The sequence below is a fragment of the Procambarus clarkii genome, chromosome 49 (genome assembly GCF_040958095.1).
Source record: "Procambarus clarkii isolate CNS0578487 chromosome 49, FALCON_Pclarkii_2.0, whole genome shotgun sequence".
Taxonomy (NCBI): domain Eukaryota; kingdom Metazoa; phylum Arthropoda; class Malacostraca; order Decapoda; family Cambaridae; genus Procambarus; species Procambarus clarkii.
Window position 1 is genome coordinate 1,499,131 of NC_091198.1, and position 14,283 is coordinate 1,513,413.

Below are 14,283 nucleotides of genomic sequence, written 5' to 3' on the forward strand. Positions count from 1 at the left end.
ACCCACAAGGATGAGAGGCAATGATGAACCAGCGAGACTCGACCTAGTCTTCACTCTGAACGACTGCGACATAAGAAAAATCGGTTTTGAGGACACAGTAGGAATGAGCGACCACAGTGTACTGGTGTTTGAGTACTTGATTGAAGAAGGGTTATTGAACTCGAGGAGGGATACCGAAACCAAAAGGTTAGCATACCGAAAGGGAAACTATGAGGAGATAAGAAAATTCCTAACAGATATAGCATGGGAAACAGAGCTCAGGGGAAAGATGGCCCAAGGTATGATGGATTACATCACACAGAAGTGCAAGGACGCAGCAAACAAGTTTGTCCCAGTCCAAAAGGAAAACAGTGAAATGAAGATGAGAAACCCATGGTTTAATCAGAGATGTAGGTTAGCTAAGCAGCAAAGTAAAGGCATGGAGAAACTATAGGAATAACAGGACACTGGAGAGCAGAGAAAGATACCAGAATGCCAGGAATGAATATGTCAGGATGAGAAGAGAGGCAGAAAGACAATACGAAAATGACATCGCAAGCAAGGCAAAGACTCAGCCTAAATTGTTGCATAGCCACATCAGGAGAAAAACAACAGTAAAGAAACAGGTTATGAAATTAAGGAAAGGGGCGGAAGGATTCACTACAAATGACAAGGAAGTGTGTGAGGAATTTAATAAGAAATTCCAGGAGGTCTTCACCTTAGAGCAAGGAGAAATTCTAGAAGTAAGTGTGGGAATAGCTAACCAGGAACCACTGGAAGAGTTTGAGATTACCAGCGGGGAAGTGAGGAAGTGTTACCTAGAGTTGGATGTGACAAAGGCAATAGGCCCAGATGCTCCCCTTGGGATTTAGGCTCCCCTTGGGTTTTAAGGGAAGGAGCAGGAGAACTGTGCCTACCACTCTCCATAGTGTATAACAAATCACTGGCAACAGGGGAACTGCCAGATATTTGGAAAGCAGCTAACGTAGTCCCGATATACAAGAAAGGGGATAGCAAGGAGGCACTGAACTACAGGCCTGTGTCCATAACCTGCATACCATGCAAGCTGATGGAGAAGATTGTCCGAAAAAAACTAGTGGAGCATCTGGAGCGAAGGAACTTTGTAACACAGCATCAACATGGTTTCATGGATGGCAGGTCCTGCCTCACAGGGTTACTTGAATTCTACGACCAGGCAACAAAAATAAGGCAAGAAAGAGAAGGGTGGGCAGACAGCATATTTTTGGATTGTCAGAAAGCCTTTGATACAGTGCCACACAAGAGGCTAGTGCGAAAGTTGGAGACGCAAGCTGGAGTGAAAGGGAAGGTACTCCGGTGGATAGATGAGTACCTAAGCAACAGGAGACAACGAGTCTGTGTGAGGGGTGAGGTCTCAGATTGGCGAGACGTTACAAGTGGAGTCCCGCAGGGGTCAGTCCTTGGACCTACACTGTTTCTGACATATGTAAATGATCTCCCTGAGGGTATAGATTCGTTCCTCTCAATGTTTGCCGACGATGCAAAAATTATGAGGAGGATTGAAACAGTGGAGGATAGGAGGAGGCTACAAGATGACCTAGATAGACTGAGTGAATGGTCGAACATATGGCTGTTGAAGTTCAACCCGAGTAAATGCAAAGTAATGAAACTAGGCAGCGGAAACAGGAGGCCAGACACAGGATACAGAATAGGAGATGAAGTACTTAATGAAACAGACAGAGAGAAAGATCTAGGAGTTGATATCACACCAAACCTGTCTCCTGAAGCCCACATAAAGAGAATAACGTCTGCGGCATATGCGAGGCTGGCTAACATCAGAACGGCGTTCAGGAACCTGTGTAAGGAAGCATTCAGAATCTTGTACACCACATATGTAAGACCAATCCTGGAGTATGCGGCCCCAGCATGGAGCCCGTACCTTGTCAAGCACAAGACGAAGCTGGAAAAAGTCCAAAGGTATGCCACTAGACTAGTCCCTAGAACTAGTTATGCATGAGTTATGAGGAAAGGCTGCGGGAAATTCACCTTACGACACTGGAAGACAGAAGAGTAAGGGGGGACATGATCACAACCTACAAAAATCCTCAGGGGAATCGACCGGGTAAACAAGGATGAACTATTCAACACTGGCGGGACGCGAACAAGGGGACACAGGTGGAAGCTGAGTACCCAAATGAGCCACAGAGACATTAGAAAGAACTTTTTCAGTGTCAGAGTAGTTAGTAAATGGAATGCACTAGGAAGTGATGTGGTGGAGGCTGACTCCATACACAGTTTCAAATGTAGATATGACAGAACCCAGTAGGCTCAGGAATCTGTACACCAGTTGATTGACAGTTGAGAGGCGTGACCAAAGAGCCAGAGCTCAACCTCCGCAAACACAACTAGGTAAGTACAACTAAGGTGAGTACACAGAGGGGGCCTGGTAGCCTGGTGGATAGCGCACAGTGCTCGTAATTCTGTGGAGCGGGTTCGATTCTCGCACCAGGCAGAAACAAATGGGCAAAGTTTCTTTCACCCTGAATGCCCCTGTTACCTAGCAGTAAATAGATACCTTGGAGTTAGTCAGCTATCACGGGCTGCTTCCTGGGGTGTGTGTGGGGGGGGGGGAAGAAAAGTAGTTAGTAAACAGTTGATTGACATTTCAGAGGCGGGCCGAAAGAGCGAAGCTCAACCCCCGCAAACACAAAAAGGTGAATACATACAGAAGAGTTAGGGGGAACATGATTACTACATACATGATTCTCAGGGGAATTGATGGGGTGAATAAAGACAGACTGTTTAACACAAGAGGCACACGCACTAGGGGGACACAGGTGGACGTTGAGAGCTCAAATGAGCCATAGAGACATTAGGAAGAATTTTTTCAGTGTCAGAGTAGTAGAGAAATGGACTGCATTAGGAAGTGATGTTGTAGAGGCAAACTCCATACACAGTTTCAAGTGCATATATGATAGAGCCCAGTAGGCTCAGGAATCTATACCTCAGTTGATTGATGGTTGAGAGGCAGAACCAAAGAGCCAGAGCTCAACCCTTGCTAGCACGACTAGGTAAGTACAACTAGGTAAGTACACATAAACATACCTCATACAAACACACATACAAAACATATACTCACATATCAAACATATAAACACATACCAAACACATACACACACCAAACACACACCTCACATACAAACATACCACACACACACTCAAACACACGAACATCCACAGTCACACACTCCCATCACAAGCATACTAAACACACACACACCCAAGCATACCAAACACTCAAAAACACACCAATTACACACAAACATAAACACAGATACAAACACACACACCAAACACAGAAGCACAAACACAGACAAACACACACCAAACACACAAATACGTCAAACAAACACACACAAACAACCACACACAAACACCAACAGAGACAAACACACAAACACATTCCAAACACACACATATACACATACTAAAAACACTCAAACATCAAATATGCACCCAAACATACAAACACACACAAACACATCAAACACACACCAAATCCACAAAACACACCAAAAACACACACAAACACACATCCAGCACATTCAAATACTCACACACACACACACACACACACACACACACACACACACACACACACACAAACACACATCCAGCACATTCAAATACTCACACACACACACACACACACACACACACACACACACACACACACACACACACACACACACACACACACACACACACACACACACACACACACACACACACACACACACACACACACACACACACACACACACACATTGCACAAGAAGTGAGCACAAGAAGTGAACCCAGATGTAATTGGACTCACTGAAACAAAACTCTCTGGAATCATAACGAATGCAATGTTTCCCCAGGAGTACACAATAATAAGGAAAGAGAGGGAAGGTAGGGGAGGAAGCGGAGTGGCCCTACTCATGAGAAAGGAATGGAATTTTAAGGAGATGGCTATCCCGGGCTGTGAGGGTTTCAGAGACTACATAGCAGGCACCATGACAAAGGGAGGACCAAGGATAGTAGTAGCAATATAATAGTAGTAATATATAATCCTCCACCAAATGACAGAAGACCCAGTCAAGAGTACGAAAGCAACAACATGGCAGTTAACACTATAATTGAGAGGGCAGCCTCTTCTGCCTGTAGAAATAGATCCCACCTGCTCATCATGGGGGACTTCAATCACGGCAGGATTGATTGGGAGAACAAGGAAACGCATGGAGGCGAGGATACGTGGAGAGCCAAACTACTGGAGGTGGCGACTAGAAACTTCTTAACCCAGCATGTCAGAGAACCCACAAGGATGAGAGGAAATGACGAACCAGCGAGACTCGACCTGGTCTTCACCCTGAACGACTCTGACATAAGAGAAATCAGTTTTGAGGCCCCAGTAGGAATGAGCGACCACAGTGTATTGGTGTTTGAGTACCTGATTGAAGAAGGGTTATTGAACTCGAGGAGGGATACCGAAACCAAAAGGTTAGCATACCGAACGGAAACTATGAGGAGATAAGAAAATTCCTAACAGATATAGCATGGGAAACAGAGCTCAGGGAAATGACGGCCTAAGATATGATGGAATACATCACGCAAAAATGCAAGGACGCAGCAAACAAGTTTGTCCCAGTCCAAAAGGAAAACAGTGAAATGAAGATGAGAAACCCATGGTTTAATCAGAGATGTAGGCTAGCTAAGCAGCAAAGTAAAAGGGCATGGAGAAACTATAGGAATAACAGGACACTGGAGAGCAGAGAAAGATACCAGAATGCCAAGGAATGAATATGTCAGGTTGAGAAGAGAGGCAAAAAGACAATACGAAAATGACATCGCAAGCAAGGCAAACACTCAGCCTAAATTGCTGCATAGCCACATCAGGAGAAAAACAACAGTAAAGGAACAGGTTATGAAGTTAAGGATAGGGGCAGAAGGATTCACTACAAACGACAAGGAAGTGTGTGAGGAACTGAATAAGAAATTCCAAGAGGTCTTCACCTTAGAGCAAGGAGAAATCCCAGAGATAAGAGAGGGAAAAGCTAACCAGGAACCACTGGAAGAGTTTGAGATTACCAGCGGGGAAGTAAGGAAGTGTTTACTAGAATTGGATGTGATAAAGGCTATAGGCCCAGATGGAATCTCCCCTTGGATACTAAAGGAAGGAGCAGAAGAACTGTGCCTCCCGCTCTCCATGGTGTATAACAAATCACTGGCAACAGGGTAACTGCCAGAAATTTGGAAAGCAGCTAACGTAGTCCCGATATACAAGAAAGGGGATAGACAAGAGGCACTGAATTACAGGCCAGTGTCCCTAACAAGCAAAGAACTTTGTAACACAGCATCAACATGGATTCAGGGATGGCAGGTCCTGCCTCACAGGGTTACTTGAATTCTACGACCAGGCAACAAAAATAAGGCAAGAAAGAGAAGGGTGGGCAGACTGCATATTTTTGGATTGTCAGAAAGCCTTTGATACAGTGCCACACAAGAAGCTAGTGAAAAAACTGGAGATGCAGGCTGGAGTGAAAGGGAAGGTACTCCGTTGGATACAGGAGTACCTAAGTAACAGGAGACAACGAGTCAGTATGAGGGGTGAGGTCTCAGATTGGCAAGACGTTACGAGTGGAGTACCGCAGGGGTCAGTCCTTGGACCTATACTGTTTCTGATATATGTAAATGATCTTCCAGAGGGTATAGAATCGTTTCTCTCAATGTTTGCGATGATGCAAAAATTATGAGGAGGATTGAAACTGAGGACGATAGTAGGAGGCTACAAGATGACCTAGACAGACTGAGTGAATGGTTCGACAAATGGCTGTTGAAGTTCAACCCGAGTAAATGCAAAGTAATGAAACTAGGCAGTGGAAATTGGAGGCCAAACACAGAATACAGAATAGGAGATGAAGTACTTAATGAAACGAACACAGAGAAAGATCTAGGAGTTGATATCACAGCAAACCTGTCTCCTGAAGCCCACATAAAAAGAATAACGTCTGCGGCATATGCGAGGCTGGCTAACATCAGAACAGCGTTCAGGAACCTGTGTAAGGAATCATTCAGAATCTTGTACGCCACATATGTAAGACCAATCCTGGAGTATGCGGCCCCAGCATGGAGCCCGTACCTTGTCAAGCACAAGACGAAGCTGAAAAAAGTCCAAAGGTATGCCACTAGACTAGTCCCAGAACTAAGAGGCATGAGTTACGAGGAAAGGCTGCGGGAAATGCACCTTACGACATTGGAAGACAGAAGAGTGAGGGGAGACATGATCACAACCTATTTGTGTCAGAGTAGTTATCGGATGGAATGCATTTGGCAGTGATGTGGTGGAGGCTGACTCCATACACAGTTTTAAATGTAGATATGATGGAGCCCAGTAGGCTCAGGAATATGTTACACCAGTTGATTGACAGTTGAGAGGTGGGACCAAAGAGCCAAAGCTCAACCCCCGCAAGCACAATTAGGTGAGTATACACACAAAGTTCTTTCCCAAGAGGCAGACAAGAGGAGCTCCAGCATATTTCAACAATCCTAAGTATTGTAGTATAGGATGATGATAGTGAGTGGTGTCCCAGAGTACATAAAGGTATAGTGCTTTTGAAAAATAGGTGAGATAACAGGAATTGTGCCAAGGGAAGTGAAAAATTGGATGAGAAAAGCTACCCTAGTGTTTCCAGTGCAGAGAAGAACATTCAAGATGGCCGCCGGAAAGAGGAAATACAAAACAGAGCTTGATTTTGTTGGATTCAGTGAAGAAAGCATTGATATTAGCAGTCTACACAACAAGTTGGTAAAATTAGATACTATAGTGACCTCTCATGTAGATATAATTAGTAAATTGAAAGAAAGTAATGACCATTTAAATAGCAAAGTTGTATGTCTTGAGGGTGTCGTGAAAGACTTATGCACGGATAAGATTCAATTGGAAACAAATTGCAAAGCCATGGAAGAAGAAAATAGACTCTTAAAAATATCTTTGGAAGAAGTCAAAGTAAATTTAAACATAAATGACTACAATAGGTTAGGTAAGGAATTACAACAGGAGAAACAGCTTTTGTCAGCACAGATGGAGGAAGTTACACAGGGAATAGAACAGTGCAAGAAAGATATGAAACTCACTTATGCACAAGTGGCCAAGGAGAAGGGAAAAAATAGAAGAAGCAGTAAAGGAAGTCAAACACTGCAGCAACCAAGATGAAACAAACATTAGGCTGGAAGTGAGAAAAGAATTGGCATCTAACCCGAAGTTGGTGCAAAACACAGTTGATCGGAGTAAGTCCCTGATAATTTTTGGCTGCAAAGAAAAGGAGATAACATCTAGGTCAGAAAGAGCTGTAGAAGAAGCAAAAGTAGTAGATAAAATTGTTGGCCTCGTGGAAGGTCTTACAACCATTGAGAATGTGTGCGACTACAGGAGAATAGGCAGATATGTAAAAGGGAAAGATCGACCTTTGAGGATCACCCTAAATGGTGCCAAACAGATGGAAGAAGTACTAAGGAATGCTAGAAAATTACAAAGTGATGAGGATGGGAAAGTGTGGTCGTTAAGACGAGATCTTTCAAAAGAAGATAGAGAGAAGCTGAAACTGAACCTCGCCGAGGAAAAACGTTTAAATGAGAGCAGGAATGAAGAAGAAATCAATTCTTTTTTCTTCAAAGTGATAGGGGTAGGCAGACCAGTAAAGTGGTACATAAAGGCAAACCAACAAAATCATTAGAGAGAGGGGGAGTGAAAAATAAGAAGAGGGGGAACAAGTTCCTGAAGATTGCATACACCAACATAGATGGAGTAAGATCGAAGATACTGGAGTTAAGTGATGTAATACAGCTGCAGACACCAGACATTGTTGCAATCACGGAGACAAAACTTGAAGATGTTATTTTAAGTGAAGTCATATTCCCAAGGGGCATTTGGAGACGGGACAGAAAAATTAGGAAAGGCGGTGGCGTTGCTGTGCTGGTGAAAGAACACCTAAAGGTGAACGAAATAATGACTGCCAATCCACAAGAAGTTGACATAATAGCACTAGAGATCTGCCATGAGGATGATAAACTAATGATCATAAATGCATACAGTCCACCGCTAAGCAGCACATGGTCAAAGGAGGAGCTAGATAGTAAAAGAAAAGGTCTTATAAGAATAATGAGAGAGATCATAGCGAGAGTGGATAACGATAGTTCACGACTGTTGATAGTCGGCGACTTCAACTTAAAAGCCATAGACTGGGAAGCATATGAAGTTAAAAAAGAAGATTTCTGGACCTGTAAATTTGTAGACCTCATCCTGGAAACATTCTTGTATCAACATGTTAAACAAGCTACGAGGATGAGGGAAGGGGACGTTCCCTCCATGCTAGATTTGATATTTACCAGGAAGGAGGAAGAAATATTTGACATTCAGTACCTTCCTCCCTTGGGTAAGAGTGACCATGTCTTTTTGGGAATAAAGTAGTGCAATGCATTATAATCTGTAAGAAAATAAGAAGGTTGATGCAATTGAAAAACCTGACTTTAGGAGAGGACATTATGGCAACCTTATAAATTTTTTTAGTGGGTATAATTGGACAGACTTGTTGCTAGGCAAGGAAGTGAATGAGATGTATGTCAAGTTTTGTGAAATATATGATAAAGGCACAACAAAATTTATACCAAAGCATAGAAGCAGGACTAGGAAACAGGATTGGTTCAACAGAAAGTGCGAGAGGGCCAGAGACCAAAAGACACAAAAATGAAATCAATACAGGAAGAGGCCAAATCCCTAAACATACCAGCGATACAAAGATGCGAGAAACAACTACACGGCAGTGAGGAGAGAGGCAGAAAGAAATTTTGAAAAAGGGATTGCAGACAAATGTAAAACAGAACCAGGTCTATTCTATAAATTCATAAACAACAAATTGCAGGTAAAGGATGATATACAGAGGTTGAAAATGGGAAATAGATTCACGGAAAATGAAAAGGAAATGTGTGAAACATTAAACAAAAAGTTCCAAAGTGTGTTTGTACAAAATGAAATCTTCAGGGAACCAGATACAATAAGAATTCCAGAGAACAACATAGAGCACATACAGGTGTCTAGAGACGAAGTGGAAAAAAATGCTCAAGGAGCTAAATAAGAACAAGGCAGTAGGTCCAGATGGAGTTTCACCATGGGTTCTGAGAGAATGTGCACCTGAGCTCAGCATTCCTCTTCAACTGATTTTTCAGGCATCCCTGTATACAGGAGTTGTAGCTGATGTGTGGAAAAAGGCTAACATAGTTCCAATCTACAAAAGTGGAATCAGGGAAGACCCCTTTAATTATAGACCGGTATCATTGACAAGTGTAATAGTCAAAATATTGGAAAAAATAATTAAAACTAAATGGGCCGAACACCTGGAGAGATATGATATAATATTAGACAGACAGTATGGTTTTCGATCTGGAAGATCCTGTGTATCGAATTTACTCAGTTTCTATGATCGAGCAACATAGATATTACAGGAAAGAGATGGTTGGGTTGACTGCATCTATCTGGACCTAAAAAAGGCTTTTGACAGAATTCCACATAAGAGGTTGTTCTGGAAACTGGAAAATATTGGAGGGGTGACAGGTACGCTTCTAACATGGATGTAAAATTTTCTGACTGATAGAAAAATGAGGGCAGGGACCAGAGGCAATAGTATCGGACTGGAGAAATGTCAGAAGTGGAGTACCACAGGGTTCAGTTCTTGCACCAGTGATGTTTATTGTCTACATAAATGGTCTATCAGTTGGTATACAGAATTATATGAACATGTTTGCCTGATGATGCTAAGATAATAGGAAGGATAAGAAACTTAGATGATTGTCATGTCCTTCAAGATGACCTGGACAAAATAAGTATATGGAGCACCACTTGGCAAATGGAATTTAATGTTAATAAATGCCATGTTATGGAATGTGGAATAGGAGAACGTAGACCCCACACAACCTATATATTATGTGAGAAATCTTTAAAGAATTCTGATAAAGAAAAAGATCTAGGGGTGGTTCTAGATAGAAAACTATCACCTGAGGACCACATAAAGAATATTGTGCGAGGAGCCTATGCCACACTTTCTAACTTCAGAAATGGTTTTAAATACATGGATGGCGATATACTAAAGAAATTGTTCACGACTTTTGTTAGGCCAGAGCTAGAATATGCAGCGGTTGTGTGGTTCCCATATCTTAAGAAGCACATCAACAAACTGGAAAAGGTGCAAAGACATGCTACTAAGTGGCTCCCAGAACTGAAGGGCAAGAGCTACGAAGAGAGGTTAGAGGCATTAAATATGCCAAAACTGGAAGACAGAAGAAAAAGAGGTGATATGATCACTACATACAAAATAGTAACAGGAATTGATAAAATCGATAGGGAAGATTTCCTGAGACCCGGAACTTTAAGAACAAGAGGTCATAGATATAAACTAGCTAAACACAGATGACGAAGAAATATAAGAAAATTCACTTTCGCAAACAGAGTGGTAGACGGTTGGAACAAGTTAGGTGAGAAGGTGGTGGAGGCCAAGACCGTCAGTAGTTTCAAAGCGTTATATGACAAAGAGTGCTGGGAAGACGGGACACCACGAGCGTAGCTCTCATCCTGTATCTACACTTAGGTAATTACACACACACACACACACACACACACACACACACACACACACACACACACACACACACACACACACACACACACACACACACACACACACACACACACACACACACACATACACACACACACACACACACACACAAGGGTAAACCGACCGGGTTAACAAGGATAAACTATTCAACACTGGTGGGACGCGAACAAGGGGGACACAGGTGGAAACTGAGTACCCACATGAGCCACAGAGACGTTAGAAGGAACTTTTTCAGTGTCAGAGTAGTTAACGGATGAAATGCATAAGGCAGTGATGTGGTGGAGGCTGGCTCCATACACAGTTTTAAATGTAGATATGATAGAGCCCAGTAGGCTCAGGAACCTGTACACCAGTTGATTGACAGTTGAGAGGCGGGACCAAAGAGCCAAAGCTCAACCCCCGCAAGCACAAATAGGTGAGTACAAATAGGTGAGTACACACACACACAAACACACACACACACACACACACACACACACACACACACACACACACACACACACACACACACACAAACACACACACACACACACACACACACACACACACACACACACACACACACACACACACACACACACACACACACACACACACACACACACACACACACACACACACACACACACACACACACACACATGTTGTTAGGTATGATAGGGAAATGGGACAGGAGTCATTGCTGTCAACAACCGATGGCTGGAAAGGCGGGATTCAAGAGTGAATGCTCGATCCTGCAAGTACAAATAGGTGAGTACACACACACACACGCACACACACACACACACACACACACACACACACACACACACACACACACACACACACACACACACACACACACACACACACACACACACACACACACACACACACACACACACACACACACACACACACACACACACACACACGAACACACACACACAAACACACACACACACACACACACACACACACACACACACACACATACACACACACACAGTGTGCCAGTGTCCTTGACTTGCATACCATGCAAGGTGATGGAGAAGATCGTGAGAAAAAACCTGGTAACACATCTGGAGAGAAGGGACTTCGTGACAAATCGCCAACATGGGTTCAGGGAGGGTAAATCTTGCCTTACAGGCTTGATAGAATTCTACGATCAGGTGACACAGATTAAGCAAGAAAGAGAGGGTTGGGCGGACTGCATTTTCTTGGATTGTCGGAAAGCCTTTGACACAGTACCGCATAAGAGGCTGGTACATAAGCTGGAGAGACAGGCAGGTGTAGCTGGTAAGGTGCTCCAGTGGATAAGGGAGTATCTAAGCAATAGGAAGCAGAGAGTTACGGTGAGGGGTGAGACCTCCGATTGGCGTGAAGTCACCAGTGGAGTCCCCACAGGGCTCTGTACTCGGTCCTATCTTGTTTCTGATATATGTAAATGATCTCCCGGAGGGTATCGATTCATTTCTCTCAATGTTTGCGGACGATGCTAAAATTATGAGAAGGATTAAAACAGAAGAGGACTGTTTGAGGCTTCAAGAAGACCTAGACAAGCTGAAGGAATGGTCGAACAAATGGTTGTTAGAGTTTAACCCAACCAAATGTAATGTAATGAAGATAGGTGTAGGGAGCAGGAGGCCAGATACAAGGTATCGTCTGGGAGAGGAAATTCTTCAGGAGTCAGAGAAGGAAAAAGACTTGGGGGTTGATATCACGCCAGACCTGTCTCCTGCAGCACATATCAAGCGGATAACATCAGCGGCATATGCCAGGCTGGCCAACATACGAACGGCATTCAGAAACTTGTGTAAAGAATCATTCAGAACTTTGTATACCACATATGTCAGGCCAATCCTGGAGAATGCAGCCCCAGCATGGAGTCCATATCTAGTCAAGGATAAGACTAAACTGGAAAAGGTTCAAAGGTTTGCCACCAGACTAGTACCCGAGCTGAGAGGTATGAGCTACGAGGAGAGACTACGGGAATTAAACCTCACTTCGCTGGAAGACAGAAGAGTTAGGGGGGACATGATCACCACATTCAAGATTCTGAAGGGAATTGATAGGGTAGATAAAGACAGTCTATTTAACACAAGGGGAACACGCACAAGGGGACACAGGTGGAAACTGAGTGCCCAAATGAGCCACAGAGATATTAGAAAGAACTTTTTTAGTGTCAGAGTGGTTGACAAATGGAATGCATTAGGGGGTGATGTGGTGGAGGCTGACTCCATACACAGTTTCAAGTGTAGATATGACAGAGCCCGATAGGCTCAGGAATCTGTACACCTGTTGATTGACGGTTGAGAGGCGGGACCAAAGAGCCAGAGCTCAACCCCCGCAAACACAACTAGGTGAGTACAACTAGGTGAGTACACACACACACACACACACACCACACACACACACACACACACACACACACACAGTTGATTGACAGTTGATTGACAGTTGAGAGGCGGGACCAAAGAGCCAAAGCTCAACCCCCGCAAGCACAATTAGGTGAGTACACACACACACACACACACACACACACACACACACTATTCATCCAGTTAAGCTATACATCTATTCCTCCATCTCTCCTTCTATCTATACATCTATCCCTCCATCTCTCCTTCTATCTATACATCTAGCCCTCCATCTACTCATCCATCAATATAACCATCCCCCTGCTTTTTTATCCAACTATTGGTTTATCTATCTTCTTATCCATATATCTGTCTATCTATCTATCTATCTCTCTCTATCCATTAGAAAAGCAATATCTACCAATTCATCAATCTATCAATCTAACCATCCATTTATATATCCATTCATCTATCAATCTAACCATCCATTTATATATCCATTCATCTATCAATCCCTCTTCTCTTCTATATATTCATATATATCTCCATCTATCTATTTATCTGTCTATCCCTTTATGTATTCATCTCTGCCTTTCTACGTCTGTCTGTATATGTCTGTCACTATCGTTGTCTAACTCTCTCTCCCTCTCTCCTTCTGTATTTCTGTCTCTGCCTCTGTTTATCTGACTCCCAGTCTCTGTCTTTCTCTTATAAAAGAAGTAATTTTCTGCAATTGCATAGTGGGCGAACTCCGGTGAGAGAAGCTTAGTGGTGTGAAACATTATAAAATAGAAGAGTCACCCCCATTAATTTTGTGTATCCTACAGAAGATACTTATCAGTGATACAGGCAACTTGTCCTATAACAAAGAATGTCGAATTTTGCTCGTATGCATTACATAAGGCCAAAAGTTGTTGTAGTAGAAAATGGAAGCGGCTCGCGAAAGTGACATTATGTCCTGTTTTCTGTGTTTTTCCTCTGATAGATTAGGAGAGCACTCTTTTAATTTGGCCGTTTTTTTGACGTTGGGAATATTTCGGAGGACTGGCTGATACAGGATTGTATTCAATCCGTCCTCCTAAGATTTCAAACGTCAAGAAAACGGTTAATTTAAAGTGTCCTCTCTTAGCCCAACAGACTAAGCCCAAAACAGACTAAGAGGATTCAAAACGGAAAACGGGGAAAGTATGTCACTTTCGTGAGCCGCTCCCATTTTCTAGTATGAAAATGTTTGGCCTAAGTAAATATCGAGTCCATTTTATTTTATAGCGGCCTGA